This window comes from Hermetia illucens, chromosome 4 (assembly GCF_905115235.1).
Source record: "Hermetia illucens chromosome 4, iHerIll2.2.curated.20191125, whole genome shotgun sequence".
NCBI classification, from domain to species: domain Eukaryota; kingdom Metazoa; phylum Arthropoda; class Insecta; order Diptera; family Stratiomyidae; genus Hermetia; species Hermetia illucens.
In genome coordinates, this window is record NC_051852.1 from 103,466,960 (window position 1) to 103,480,452 (window position 13,493).

Consider the following 13,493-nt stretch of genomic DNA (forward strand, 5'->3'; position numbering starts at 1 on the left):
GTCTGAATGTCGAACAACAATTGACTCAGCCATGAATAAGTTATCAAGGAAATAATCCCAGGAGAGCGCAATGCTGAACTCGTTGTTTCCTAGTGCATTCTTGAGGCCAGGAAATGAAGTATTTTATGACCTTTCAAGTATTAACGTCAAATTATTCTTGAAACTGAGGCCTTTTTAGGGCTTCTGAGATTACCGGCAGATTCTGCGTAAAATTTTTTGAAGAATCAAGTCACAAAATCACAAATTGAATTTGCACTGTTTTCATGAGAAAACAAAGCAAATTACAGGTCCTTTCCGCATACAATGCAAAGGCAGATAGCAAAATACCTGGGAATTTTATTCACATCGTGCATCTGTCTATGAATGAAGAAATGTTCTCAACATCTGCAAAGGGCACGGGTCGAATACTTTCACTCATGTTTTCATTCAAAGCAGATCGCGAATAGAGGGGATGAAAAGCGAGGAGATTCTATAGCAAACAGTATTGGGTTTCATTTTATGGAGTCACCTCATTCACCTACGATTAAAAGCTCGAGTAATCTAGGCTGTTTATTGAAATTATAGCCAGCTAGGCCTTCAGGTAGATTGTTATGAAACATTAAACGGATCTGTACTATAAATTGTATCTAAGTCCTCTTAATTTAATTCAAAACATGTGGTAAAACCAGTTTCCACAATCTTTCACTAATTCTTGTTAAAGTGTGAATGTACATATCAATTTATTTTGATAGATCGATGTTGATTTTAGTCTGATTACTCTTAAATAGAAAGTTTCAATTAAGTTTGGAAAATTCAGACGGTGCCACAATTGATGAAGTTCTGAGATCGAAATGCTTCAAAAAGTCTCTCAGTAAGTTAGGTGAATGAGCAACATCCACTGCTAACTCCAAGGGAGTTCACTTCAGCGCAAAAAATCGTCAAGTTTTGCAACAACATCTGAAAAATTCCAACATCGTAATCAACATGTTTTAGTGCGACCTCAATTGTTCATTCATTCAAGTCTTCATGTAACGAGTAAAACTAAGTAGATATACGTCAGCATCAAATAAGTGAAAGTTGGTCGTGGATTGCTCGAGAAATTTATTTTCATGTAGAGCGAAAATGAAGTGATCAAAGCCAAATACTTTGCACTGCACAGTTTCTATGATATCTACCGTTTCGAAGGGTCTTTTTTAAGGAAGTCACTGTACATTCTGAAATTTTGCATGCATCACAATCGTAATAATTCCGTTCTTATTAGGATCACAACAAATTCCGCGCATATTTCATCGCATAAGCGGGTCGATATCACTAATTAGCATTCTAAGCATATTTGAACCGTTATGCTGCCCGTTCGGGTGAGCGTTCCACGCTAAGATGTTGTCACCTCTTTTAAGAAGTTTTAATTTTCCACGATTTTTATGACACACACCACCACTTTTGACACACCGCCACCACCGACCACTAGGTTTCACCTTTAATGTGGAATGTCCGATCGCTGATTATAGAGACTAAAGAGCAAAAACAATAAGACAGAACAACGATCCCGACAGCGATTTCGAAAAGTAGTAGGAAAGCCAGAGTGCAGCAGATAGTGCGAGCACTTGAGTCGGGTGTGCGCGATCCGCGAAACACACGATCCGCTAAAAGCTTGCAGCCAGCACCGAAATCTTTCAGTTGCACCTACAAACTAGAAACGAGAAAAAAGACGCTGCTGCACCTCTCTTCGTCAAGCACAACTGCTTCGAGGTGGAACAATATATAAACTGATCGTAGCTGCGAACGCTAGCATTCACAGAAACATATCGAATTGGAACCAGCCACGAAAAACGGATTGCGGATCACAGATCGCGATCTTTCAGGTAGCGGCGTTTGTACACACGCAGCACGTACACATTTCAGATTCGACCCGAGTCTTGAGCTCGCTACATAGCCAGTCTGCAATTTCTTCGTTGCTGCTGCTGCTGCTGGCCCGTTGACTAGGTGAACCAACACTCGTAACACACGGTTACTCTCTTCAGGTGAGACAAGAAGTAATTCACTGTTGCGGCTCGGTGTTATGGCTTGGCATTAACCCGCAGTTGCTCAGCAAGGTATTGGTAGAGCGCACGAACCAATATTTACTTCACCAGACATACTATGCACCAGGTAGGTAGGCTAGTAATGTGGGAGCGTAAGCATTTTATCGATTTTAGGTCCACCAAAAAACAAAGTAAATTTTGAAGCATGTGATGGCTCGAAGCGCTCTGACACAAAAACATCCTAGGAAAAACTTCAAGGAGGTGTTGAACTAGTGAAGGTGCACACAATCCGTATTCGATACTGCGCTTGGTCCAGAAAGATTCTGAGAGTTCTCAGTAAACTGTTTTACTGAAGCGCAAGTACTGAAAACCAGAAGTTTTGGCTTCAGATATGAAACGTTTTGCGTTTTGAAAAACATTACGAGAAAAAAATCATCTTTTCGTTCATTTTATTTATCGTGTTGTGTTGAAGCCTCAGTGGAATTGACTAATGCTCCTTTCTAAAATTGGGAACAAGATCTCCATAATGACAGGTGGCAGAGTCTTAATGTAGCTTGATATACCAAGCGTTTCCTGTTAAAACCAAATGAACATACTACAAAGTTTATTCTGTCGAAAAGCATAAAGACTTGCAAGAGGTATTAAAGGCCGACTGACCCTATGTTCAGAATAGCGCTTCTACATAAAAGGTAATACGTGTCTATTCTGTAATGAGGGAGCAAAATCGACGGAATGGACGGACGGAATTTCTATGTGAATGCCACTGCAGCGAGTAGCATGACACTCTCTAGAGGAAATCCTGCGGTGCAAAATGAAGTCGGGATATTCCGTTAGATGGGGGTATCATGGGCTGAGTGTTCAGGGGCTTTACCTCTGTCCCAGCTCATACACACACATACAAAACATGGGTTTCCGAGAATTGGTTTAAGCTCTCGCTCGACGTCCAGCATCAATTCACTGCAATTAAACTTATCATTGAGTTATGTTAAGTATTGTCACATTAAATACCGCGTTTTTGGTCTTACACACCCAACGTATCATCGCCCAATTGTTGATCAACACTTTGAAAGCAGACTTCTACTGCTTTTCGGAGACTCACCTCAGAGGCAAGCATAACGTAAACTTTACCGAATATAACATTATTTGGAACGATAACAATTCAAACCATTGATAACCTGCGAATTTCTCCCGTTGCCGCGGCAATAGTTAAAACAGCCGTTGGGAGAGTGTAAAACTGAGTAACTGGGTCATGACATGGAAGTCTTGGGAAATATCTCGTTAAAATCGGAATGCGTCTTCAACTCGAGGAACTCCTCCTAGGGCGATAAGGCAGTCAATATGAATGGGGAAATCCTGCTAAAAATGATCCTTTTTTCGCTCACCAGTATTAAGATAGCTTTGCCAGATACACACACGAGACCAAGCAGTTAATCTATCCTCGACTACTTTCTGGTGTCTGATGAAACAAAACAAAGTTTTTAGGTGAATGCCTGTAAAACGTAACCTGGTATGTCCGACGATTTTGCAGTTAAACTCCAACTTTCTTCGTCTTCTCAACTGCAAAAACGAGTCTAACGACTATCAGATCCTTCGCTCACACAGATTGGGACAAACTCAAATCAAGCTTGTCAGATAAAGAAATCGACGAAGCAATAATTGTGGCCACCGACGCCATCAACGCTGTTACACGCAAAAATACCAAGCTGGTAAAAGTCGATGAATTTGAATGTAACTCTCTATCCCACATTTGCACATGAAAGTCAGACAGATATGGCACAGAAACCGCAGGCGAACTTTTCACAAATATAGAAATAAATGAAATAAAAATATCATTCCTAATCATCAGTTCAAGTTCTATTCTATTCCACGTCCATGTGGGAAACGAATTTTTCGATCTCTTGCCAGCAACATCAGGAGTGCTACAAGAATGCATTTCAGGGCGTACATTATATAGCGTTTTCACGGCTGACGTTCCCATTCCTGAGACCGGCACTAACATTAGCCAATATGACGACGACACCCTTACGTTCGCATCAAACCTCCGCCCAACAAGGCCGTCAAAGCAATAGAAAAATACCTGGTACTTCTTCGGCCTATCTTATAACTGGAAAATGAAAAAGTTAAGAAAAAATGCCGAAGTATATCGGCGAGCAAAAGTGAAACCACTTCGAGAATATGTTTTCCAATTTGATCGAAAGGTTTTTCGAGAAAACGGAAGTCCACCCCAAATCCACTAATCCGGCAACTCTATCTTTAGCCATATTTCATACCCCGTGCCAAATTCTGAGTAATAACCTAAAACCCTCCACCCCTCCCACACCTGGTCATTTAAGGGTACATAAGGATATGCACAAGTTACTGTAATATGCGATTGTGTATAGTAGTTTTAAGTATCCTAAGTTAGAATTATGCATGTAAATAGTAGTAAAATAAGAACTTTCTGGCACTTTTAAATAAAGTTAATGTTTGGTGACTAAAACAATGTCAAGATTGTAAAGTAAATTTACATAGGTCTAGGTAGACAACCATTGTAATAGATAGTAGATAGTTTCCAGTTAGGAGGAACATTTTACGGGGCCCTAGAATGAGATAAAATTACACGAAAGATGTACGCTTGACCTACTACTAACTTTGCAAATAATAGTAGCACATCCTCCAAACTTTTTAATATCGTCCACCATATTGTAACGAAAATCACTATGAAAAAAGAGGTGTGATGCCAATTGAAATTCGTGCTAATGACAATCGGCAAGGTCAAAAAATTGTCTAAAAGTGAAACGAGTATTTAGTTAGAATACTTGATAAGAGATGAATGGAATAATCAGCGCGGTATAAAAATGGCTGATCTCCGCCCTCAGAGAGAGTACAGTTTGAGCAATGAAGTAACAAGCATCGGTTGTAGATACGCCTCAAATATAGTTAATTGTTTTATCATCATTAATTTTGAGTCCTCAGATACAAAACCTATACAATACAAGATGATGGAATTGTAAGGGCAATCTGTGAAGATAGCAGAATGAGAAGCCAGTGCAACCATCAAGCATGAAATGACGAGAGAGCAGGAAGAAAACATGCGAGAAGCATCAAATCATGAAGAGGAAACCATGAGGGAGAGTATCCAATGGTAGAGGAGACCAGTCCAGAAGACAGGAAAAAATTCTAAACAACATGAGCATACCACACCAGACAGGGCATTGGAAAACTGTAAGAAGTGACTTTTAGAGGGTTGGTAGCCTGACAGGCAGAAACCGCGAAAAGGCAGGAAGGCATGGAGCAAAAATGTTCAAGACAGCAGTAAGAACATTTGACAGAGGTGACAACACTTAATGTGGGAGATTCTATAGCCAATTTGCAAAATGTGTTTGTGTTGTGGTTGAGTAGTTTCTGAGGATAAGTCGATTAGTAGCGTCCAATGTTATCGGAAGCAAAACATTATGAAATCAAAAATGTGAGGTTAGAAAGCAAAAGCTTTTACCTCGTGCTATGCATGGCGTATAATGAACCTAACTTCTAACATGCCATACCTAATGCACAAGGAAAGCGTTGTCACACCGCAAAAAAAAGGCGGAACAGCCGGTATCCGGTTAAGACCTGCCTTTATAAGGCACTACAGACATCCCGGTTTTGCTCCATCAATTTGATATCCGTAAAAGCTGTCTGGCATTCTGGCCTACGCCATTGCTCCTTCTCAGGCAGTGTCTGCCTCGTCTTTCTTTTTCTACAATAGATATTGCCCTTTGAGACGTTCGCTGGATTATCCTCAACCACATGGATTAGGTGCCCCGTCCACCGCAACCTGTTGAACCGGATTTTATTCACAACCAGACAGTCGTGGTAACGGTCATAATTTTCGTCGTTATAGAGGCTGCATAATTGTCCATCCTCATACAGAGAGCCAAAAATTCTTCAGAGGATTCTTCTCTCGAACGCGGGCAAGAGTTTCCAATTTTTCTTGCTAAGTAACCACGTTTCCGAGGAATACATAAAGACTGGCAAGCTCATTGTTTGGTACAGTACGAGCTTTTTTGCAAGGGTACCCTTGGCAGCATTTACCGCTGTAAAACAAAAATACATTGAATTGGTAATGTTTTGGATCACATTGGGGAAAATTTCGTTCCAAGCAATGTTCTCTGGAAATAATTTTTGGGGACGGTTCGGCGCTACGGAGCTGAAATCGGAGCAAATACTCCATATGTTCAATGACTTTAAGATTTACGTTATGGGACGTAACCAAGAACCATTCTTAGTCTAAATAGTAAGTGTTCTAAGTCGTTACCCTGGTCTATGGCCAAAATGAAAGTACTTTGTCCTAAATTAAGGCGCAGTATATTAACGTATACTTCTTTTATCATAACGTGATTAATAAATACCAATCCTACAGACATACTGATTTCCCTCAGATTCAAACTGCTGTTGTTTTCACGTTTGCCAAACTACAGAACTTAGTACCAGAACTGTAAGAGTTTTAAACATGCTTTTTCAGAAAGATAAACTCGTTTTCAAAAGCAAGCTACGGATATTTTTGGAGCGGAACTATCTTTATCTGCCAGAAGTATTGCGCATTTTTTTTAGAAGAGCCAACTTTGATCGTAAAAATATAAACGATTATCAAATTCTTCCATTGAAAATCTTGTACCATACAAGACTGCAATAATAGCGTATAAAAAGATTGAAAAGAAAAGTTGAAAATAGCAAGCATCATCCCCTTAAAAGTTGGAAAAGGTTTATGGTGAATCTAAGGATTACCAGTGACACAATGTGTTCTAAGAGAACGCTTACAGATGTGACGAGTAGGAATGATGCGCAGAGTCGGCCATGCATGAGTGCGTTTACTTTCAATATGGCCCAACAGATCTGAAAATTTAAAAAAAAGCTTTTCTCCTCTTCGTCTCTTTTTCTTTTTATCTTCTCCTATCTTTCGCTCCTCCTCTCGTATTTTTCTGGTTCTTCCTACTCTTCTGTTCTTTCCTCCTTTAATCCCATAATCCTAGATTTTGTTACTTAATAAGCAACTTCTGACTTTAAAATATAAAGGTTTCCACAAAGGGCATTTAATCTACACTTGATAGTTACCGTGTTGAGAGATTCTCGACAAACCATCACCCAAAAAACACATAGAAGTTATCCAAAAGTGAGGACAATATTCAATCAAATTGAGTGGTGGAAGTTTTCCAATTGGAAATTGTTCCACGATAATTTTTCATCGCATGAAGAGAGAGTTATTACTGAATTTCAAAAATGCAACACCTGCCATCGATCACACTCCATTTGTAGATCTAGACCCATGTGAATTTCTTAAGCTCCGGAGATTAAGGTGTTCGCTCCGAACTCGACAAGGGTTTATACAAACTGTTTCATTGGACGAAACATTTGTCGGGCATCAAACGAGAGATATATGTGTTAAATAAAGGACAAAATAATATTCTCATCAAAATAAATAATAATAAGGGCAAAAAATACAGAAATCCTGTGTATGCCCTGGTCAGATCTACCACTCAATGTACCAAGTACAGAGATGTTTTCGCCCCCGCAGGAAAGTCGTTAGACTCATGCAATCTACCGACAATCAGCTAGTATACTGAAAATATCAAACCAACCTGACCAGACACACTACTGGAGCCTTGCTACCGAGATATTTTGGATTTATAGAAGATAGTCAACAATAAATGCGGCAGGAAGACTAGAAGGCACACCTTGCACATCTTATTGTGATGCGTAACCTCCCTCTTCTTCTTAGGAATTTACTCTCGGAATCCGTACATAGGCTTAGTTCTTCCTAGCAGGGTATTCCCTTATTTCGTGCACTAGTTAATAGAAACAAAAGAAAATTGGCCACAAACATTTAGTACATATTAATGGCAAGCATTTTTTTGGAGAGTGTCCCCACCACACCATCTTGAAGATGATGATGACTGATGATTTCAAATGTTATCTCAATTTCAATATTTTCGAAAGAGGAGAAATACATCATACATATGTATATTCAACCGGATGAGGAAAACAAGGAGACGGCTCTTTCTGAAAAGGTAACACACATTCTTAGAGCAAGGGACATTGGAAAGGAAAATAAGAAAGGGTACGAAGATAACCAGAGACCGAGTCAAACGGTACAGATACTTTCGTTATGATTACTTGGAGAACCGTAACCATCCAACTATACTTGCTGCGTGTCAATAATGACAGTGCAGCAAAGGATTCACTCATTTTTCCGGTAGTAGTTAAGATTTTCATGGAGAATTTCAAGAAAAAATTCTCTCCTTCGATCAGAAAAAAGGACCATGTGTAGAAGTTGCACAAAAGGATTAAAACTACCATCGAAGGGAACGCCTCGTTAGCGCAACAGTCCAGGTGGATTTCGGTCTTGGAACGTTTTAGAGCACTCCATTCAAGGCCGTAAAGATACTTCCGCGATTATCATCCTGATTTCACTCAACTAACCAGATCTGAATCGACTGATATCCGACATTCAGTCACGATACAAATCTCTCTGCCACCAGTGACATTTGAACCGTCTTTCATTGCGGACAGCCTAGTGCTCTAACCGCTAAGTGATCTGGACACTAGAATTCCATTATAAGACCATATAGTACTAGGATTAAGTAACTTAGGTGGTTGCTGAAAAGGTATCTACTAAATAATATAAAGGCGTTTTCGCAGGTGTCTAAACAAAGTTTGTTAGTTAGGTTAAGTGATGGGAACTTACAAAGTGTATTTAATTTAAGTTATTCCTATAAATACTATTGAATAAAGTGAGTGTTCTAAAAATATACCACAATAATTTGCGCTGTTCTTCACTATTTTAAAAAATTATTGTCTTCACTAGTAGAGTAGCAAGCTTTATAGTAGAAAACAAAAAAAAAGATAATCCGAAAATAAACAGAGATAAATATGCATACAAATAGCAAAGTATATTTATTAATAGCCAACCAATGAGAACAATCAAATGTATTTGGCAGAGAGTATCCAATAGGTCCGTTCGCAATCTACCTCTTCCATCTCTTCTGAGAACTAATGGGTTAACAAACACAAGGTCTTAGATCCCAATATGCTAAAGAAAACCAAAAACTCAGTTCACATAACTGTTACAGGACCGTTGCGGCGTAGATACGAGTCGTACTGGAGAGTTGAAAAGTCGTTAAGAGGCATGAATGTAGATATTACTATTATTATGGCCTGGCAAACAGTCAGACAATGACGAAATTGTGACGAAACAAATACTCACACGAGATAGAATGAAAACCTACGAAAGATACTTGTGAATCAGAGGACAAGCTTTAGCAATGCCATTACCTGTTATTTCTCATTTGTGCGGTGCTACCACACACTGTACGCTGCTGTCAGTCCAGTTACGAGTAACTTGGCGTATTCTCGTTCCCCACGTCTTGATTTCTTCGCTTTCATGCGGAGCGCTTAAGAAGTTATTGAGTATGATTGAAAACGAAAAAACCACAGAGTCAGTCCAGGCCAAGAAGTAGGTCTCAGACCTCACGACCATAATACATCAGCCTTACAGTTGCGGTGCTTTCAATAGTTACTATGTGTATGGTTGTGTTGGTGAGACAAGAAAATGGTAATCTGAGAACGTGTACAAATTTGCTACTATTTGGGTTAGAGAGTAGTTGAGAAGAAATCTTTTATTGGAAACCCAGAATATCAAGGCACTGACGGTTCATTCTGAAAACAGATGTTAGGAAAATCTTTGCCTCTAGAATGCACTTAGTGTATGAATCATTTGCGCAGATAATTTTGCAATTAGAGGTTGAAGTGTTGAATGTAACCACAGTTGAACAAGGAAACGCTCGCAAAATATTTGCAAAAATATAAAGACCCAGTCGGATAGAAAAAATCCGCATGTTTTACCAATCGGTGTGGACTAATATAGACCTCATATTCACCTTACCAAAAAGATTAATGCCTAGACCTCGTTAAGAATTTGCAGAGAACCAGAAGACTCTGGAAATATTTCTTTTTTCTCAAGCGCTACTGAACTGCTATATGCTGACAAACTTTCCAAAAACAATTCCTGACACGATTCGCAAAGTACTTATTTCTTTGGTCTACCAGTTTTAATGTGGTCTATGAAAAGCGACTTTTGCAATAAAAATTAAAACCCGATGGATCATAACCATTGAGCCTTTCCACAACCTCTGGACTAAGCACCATGAAGGACGTCACCGGCAACGAGAAGAAAAGTATTGATGAAATTCAATCAATTCTAGCGAAATCTGCTTTAGACTTTTGATTTGTTGATTTCATGTAGATGCTACGTTTGATATAGGGCATTTCAGATACACCAGCTGTTTACGCTGCCGAGAGTCTCCCCGAAAAGCATCAAGAGCAAGTGAAGCAAGGATCTAAACTCCGGGCACTGGTCCAAAATGACGAGGTCCAGGATGATTTTAGCTAGTATCTTGGCAACGTCAGAAACCACACAACTACCCCATCAGTTGTCGCACTTAACATGGATACCCTTCTCTGTAATCTTAAATATTACTTCCTTCTTCCACTCATTGGGAAAGATATTAGATTCCCAGCATTTACGGATGAATGGAAACAGCAACCCTGAGAAGACTGTAGGTGATACACCGAAGATAGATAAAGTCAACGATGACGAAGTCACGGAATATGCTACGGTGTATATCTCGTACTTTTTCACGATAACGGAACTTTAGTATTTCACGATCACCCTTGGAGAAGTGGCCGATAGCTTCATTGGCGCCAGGGATAAAAGGGCTTTTAAGGCCAGTGCTCATCAAAATTCTCGGGAGGGTTATTTAGAGTTTGCATCGTTTGCACAGTAAGAACGTTATCTCATTACTGGACAAAAGCCGAATCATGGAAAAAGCCTGTACTAAATTTCGAAGGTCGGTGCTCTGTTCCCCTGCAAACAGATGCAGTAGCGACATGCAAGCGAAGGTACCATCAACCTGCCAACATCCCTTTTGTTACGTACATTCAAAGGACAACTAATAAATCTTTTTCTGATCGCGATATGGTCGATTTGACCTGATGTTCGTCGTCGGTCAGTCGAAATCCAACTGACATTGTGGCCTTAAGCAAGCCCTGCGCTTGAATAGTCTGTCGCCGATCACGAGGTGGTAAAAGTTTCTGAAGTCTACAAACCTTATACCGTTGTTTCGGTCATCGAGGCTTTATCTTCCTCTCAAATCACATACCTGAACAAGGTGTAGTCAAAGTCCAACGTGGCATTCAGATCACCTATTACGATTACAACGTCTCGTTTGGGAAGCCTCTCCTGAACTGCGTATAGTTTCTCATGAAAATCTCCTTTTTCTCTAAATCTTTATTGGCATTGTGATTATATTTAACTTGAAATCTGAATCTTGGAGTAAAAATGCTGCCAGAAATTGGTTCCCAGACCAAAAAGTACGTCTTGTGGTATTTGACAGCAGCGATCCGATACCAAATTCGTCTGCTACAACTTAGCGATTCAGAGTACAAAAGTGTAGTGGCGGAAGAGGTAGAGGTACAGAGTCTCACCATCTCACTTCGCGTGGGTTCAGCATATCCAGTTTATATCGACGATCGTCGAAATTCTCGCACAAATTGGGAAAGCGAATATGCCGAGGTCCTCGATACCTTCGTCAGGAAGTGTGTTCAGAAATCAATTTCGATGATTGGTTTCATCCTGTTTTGACAATAAAAGACCATCAAGTGGAGCCAGTTATTACCTTTGAGGAATCGAAGGAAAAATAGTGGTGACTGACAGTTAGGAACGTGTCCACCTTCAATATTCACAGCAGTCAGAAAAAAAAAATAATCACACTATCCTTCACCACCACACAACAGGATGCTAAGCACTTAATTAAAGGAGAAGAACATCGAATTATTGACTTAAGAGTATCTTTCCACATTAGCATTTAATGATTTATTCTTGTTCTCCTTCTCAAAAAGCAAATTCATGGTGAGATTGGAGTCGTGAATCTGCGAGAAATACCGTAAAGGATAAAAAAATAGATTCAAAGCGCATTTTATGGCCGTGTTATTTGTAGTATTAGCAATACCTGATGAATTTTACCCGTTCTACTGGATGCAAGTACCAAATCAAGTAGGAGTTTTTCTCATTTAAATGAAAATAGAAAAAACTTTTTAGCTAATACGTGATAATTTGAAAAGGCTTCCTCCGTGTGACTTACAGAGCGTTTTAGATTCAAAACTCCCATCCCACTTTTAACAAATGTCTAGAAATATTTGCATTTTTCGTAGACTTACCTCTTATTTCCAATAGAACCGAGTCAAAAAAATTTTCACTTCTAATTTTACCAATCCCTTTCCACATCATCTTCCCATGCATAAAAATTAAATAATGTCCTTACCTGAAAAAAAAAAAGAAATTAAAACTTTAGAAAGTTTAATTGCAATGAACTCGGTAACCTAGCAGCTGCAAATATCTCGCAAAATAAGCTGATTAACCGAACATCGGGAACCATGTAAACTAGCTCTAGAAAATTGGGTTCAATTACTTTAAAATTACTACTATTGTCTGAATCTTTAGATAATGGTTACAATTTATCCAATATTCAGCGGCGAAGACCAGTTTGATGTGATTTAAAATTTATATCCGTAGATGGCATGCGCTGTGAAAAATGTGACATAACGCTAACGCTACTAGTACAGGGTGCGGCAGCATAACTTCCTTTTTTAAAATGCGCGCCACTCAGTTAGTTGATGTCATAGCGGAGCGCTAGTGGTCTCGTTCAAGAAGGGATACTGTAAAGTTTTGTCCCGACACGGTTCAGTCGCCATCATGCGTTGGAATAGTGAGGAGCGTGCCTTTGCCGTTGAGGTTTACTTTTCAAGCGGATGTTCGGTTATTGCAACACAGCGTGCATTTCGGAATCGCTTTAATTTAGCCCCGTTGGCTCCCGTCCCAGACCGCAAATCAATTGTTACATGGGTCACTGCATTCAGACAAACTGCAAGTGCGAGAAAAGGAAGAACTGGAGTCCCTCGGCATTGAAGCAGTGAGAGCGTCAATGTTGCAATCGCCACGGCGTTTTGCGCGCCATCAAAAGCCTTTGCATTCACCCAAAGTCACAGTGTGGTGTGCAATTTCCTCAGCTGGAATTATTGGTCCCTGGTTTTTTGAGGAAAATGAGGTTACAGTGACAGTGAATTCGGACCGGTATGTAAACACGCTACAGAATTTTTTTTTCCTACGGTTAGAAAATTTGGATTTGGGGGACAATTGGTTCGGTGCAACAGCACACATTTCAAGAGCATCGATGGCTGTTTTGAGGGAACACTTTCCAGAGCGCCTTATTTCAATTAGAGGCGATTTGGAATGGCCGGCACGCTCTCCCGATTTTTTTCTATGGGGTTTTTTGAAATCCCGTGTTTATGTGAGCCGTCCAAGGACCCTACAAGATTTGAAGACCAACATCCAAGAAGAAATTGCCAACATAACACCTGCTATGCTAACAAGAGTCATGACAAACGCCAGAAATCGGTTTACGCAATGTATGGAGAATG

General features: G+C 39.8%; 1 protein-coding gene across 3 annotated transcripts in view; it reads right to left on the reverse strand.

Moving 5' to 3' along the window:
- LOC119654237 (zinc finger protein 577-like) overlaps positions 1-13,493 on the reverse strand; it is a 74,800-nt gene that overhangs the window by 30,460 nt on the left and 30,847 nt on the right. The window contains exon 1 of one of the 3 annotated variants that reach the window (XM_038059472.1): positions 12,234-12,252. The exons of 1 other annotated variant lie outside the window; for it this stretch is intronic. The gene's annotated coding sequence lies outside the window, so the exon portion shown is untranslated. Of the gene's footprint in view, positions 1-1,154; positions 1,724-12,233; positions 12,253-13,493 lie in introns of those variants that run through there. One more of the 3 variants, XM_038059471.1, reaches the window with a different exon arrangement.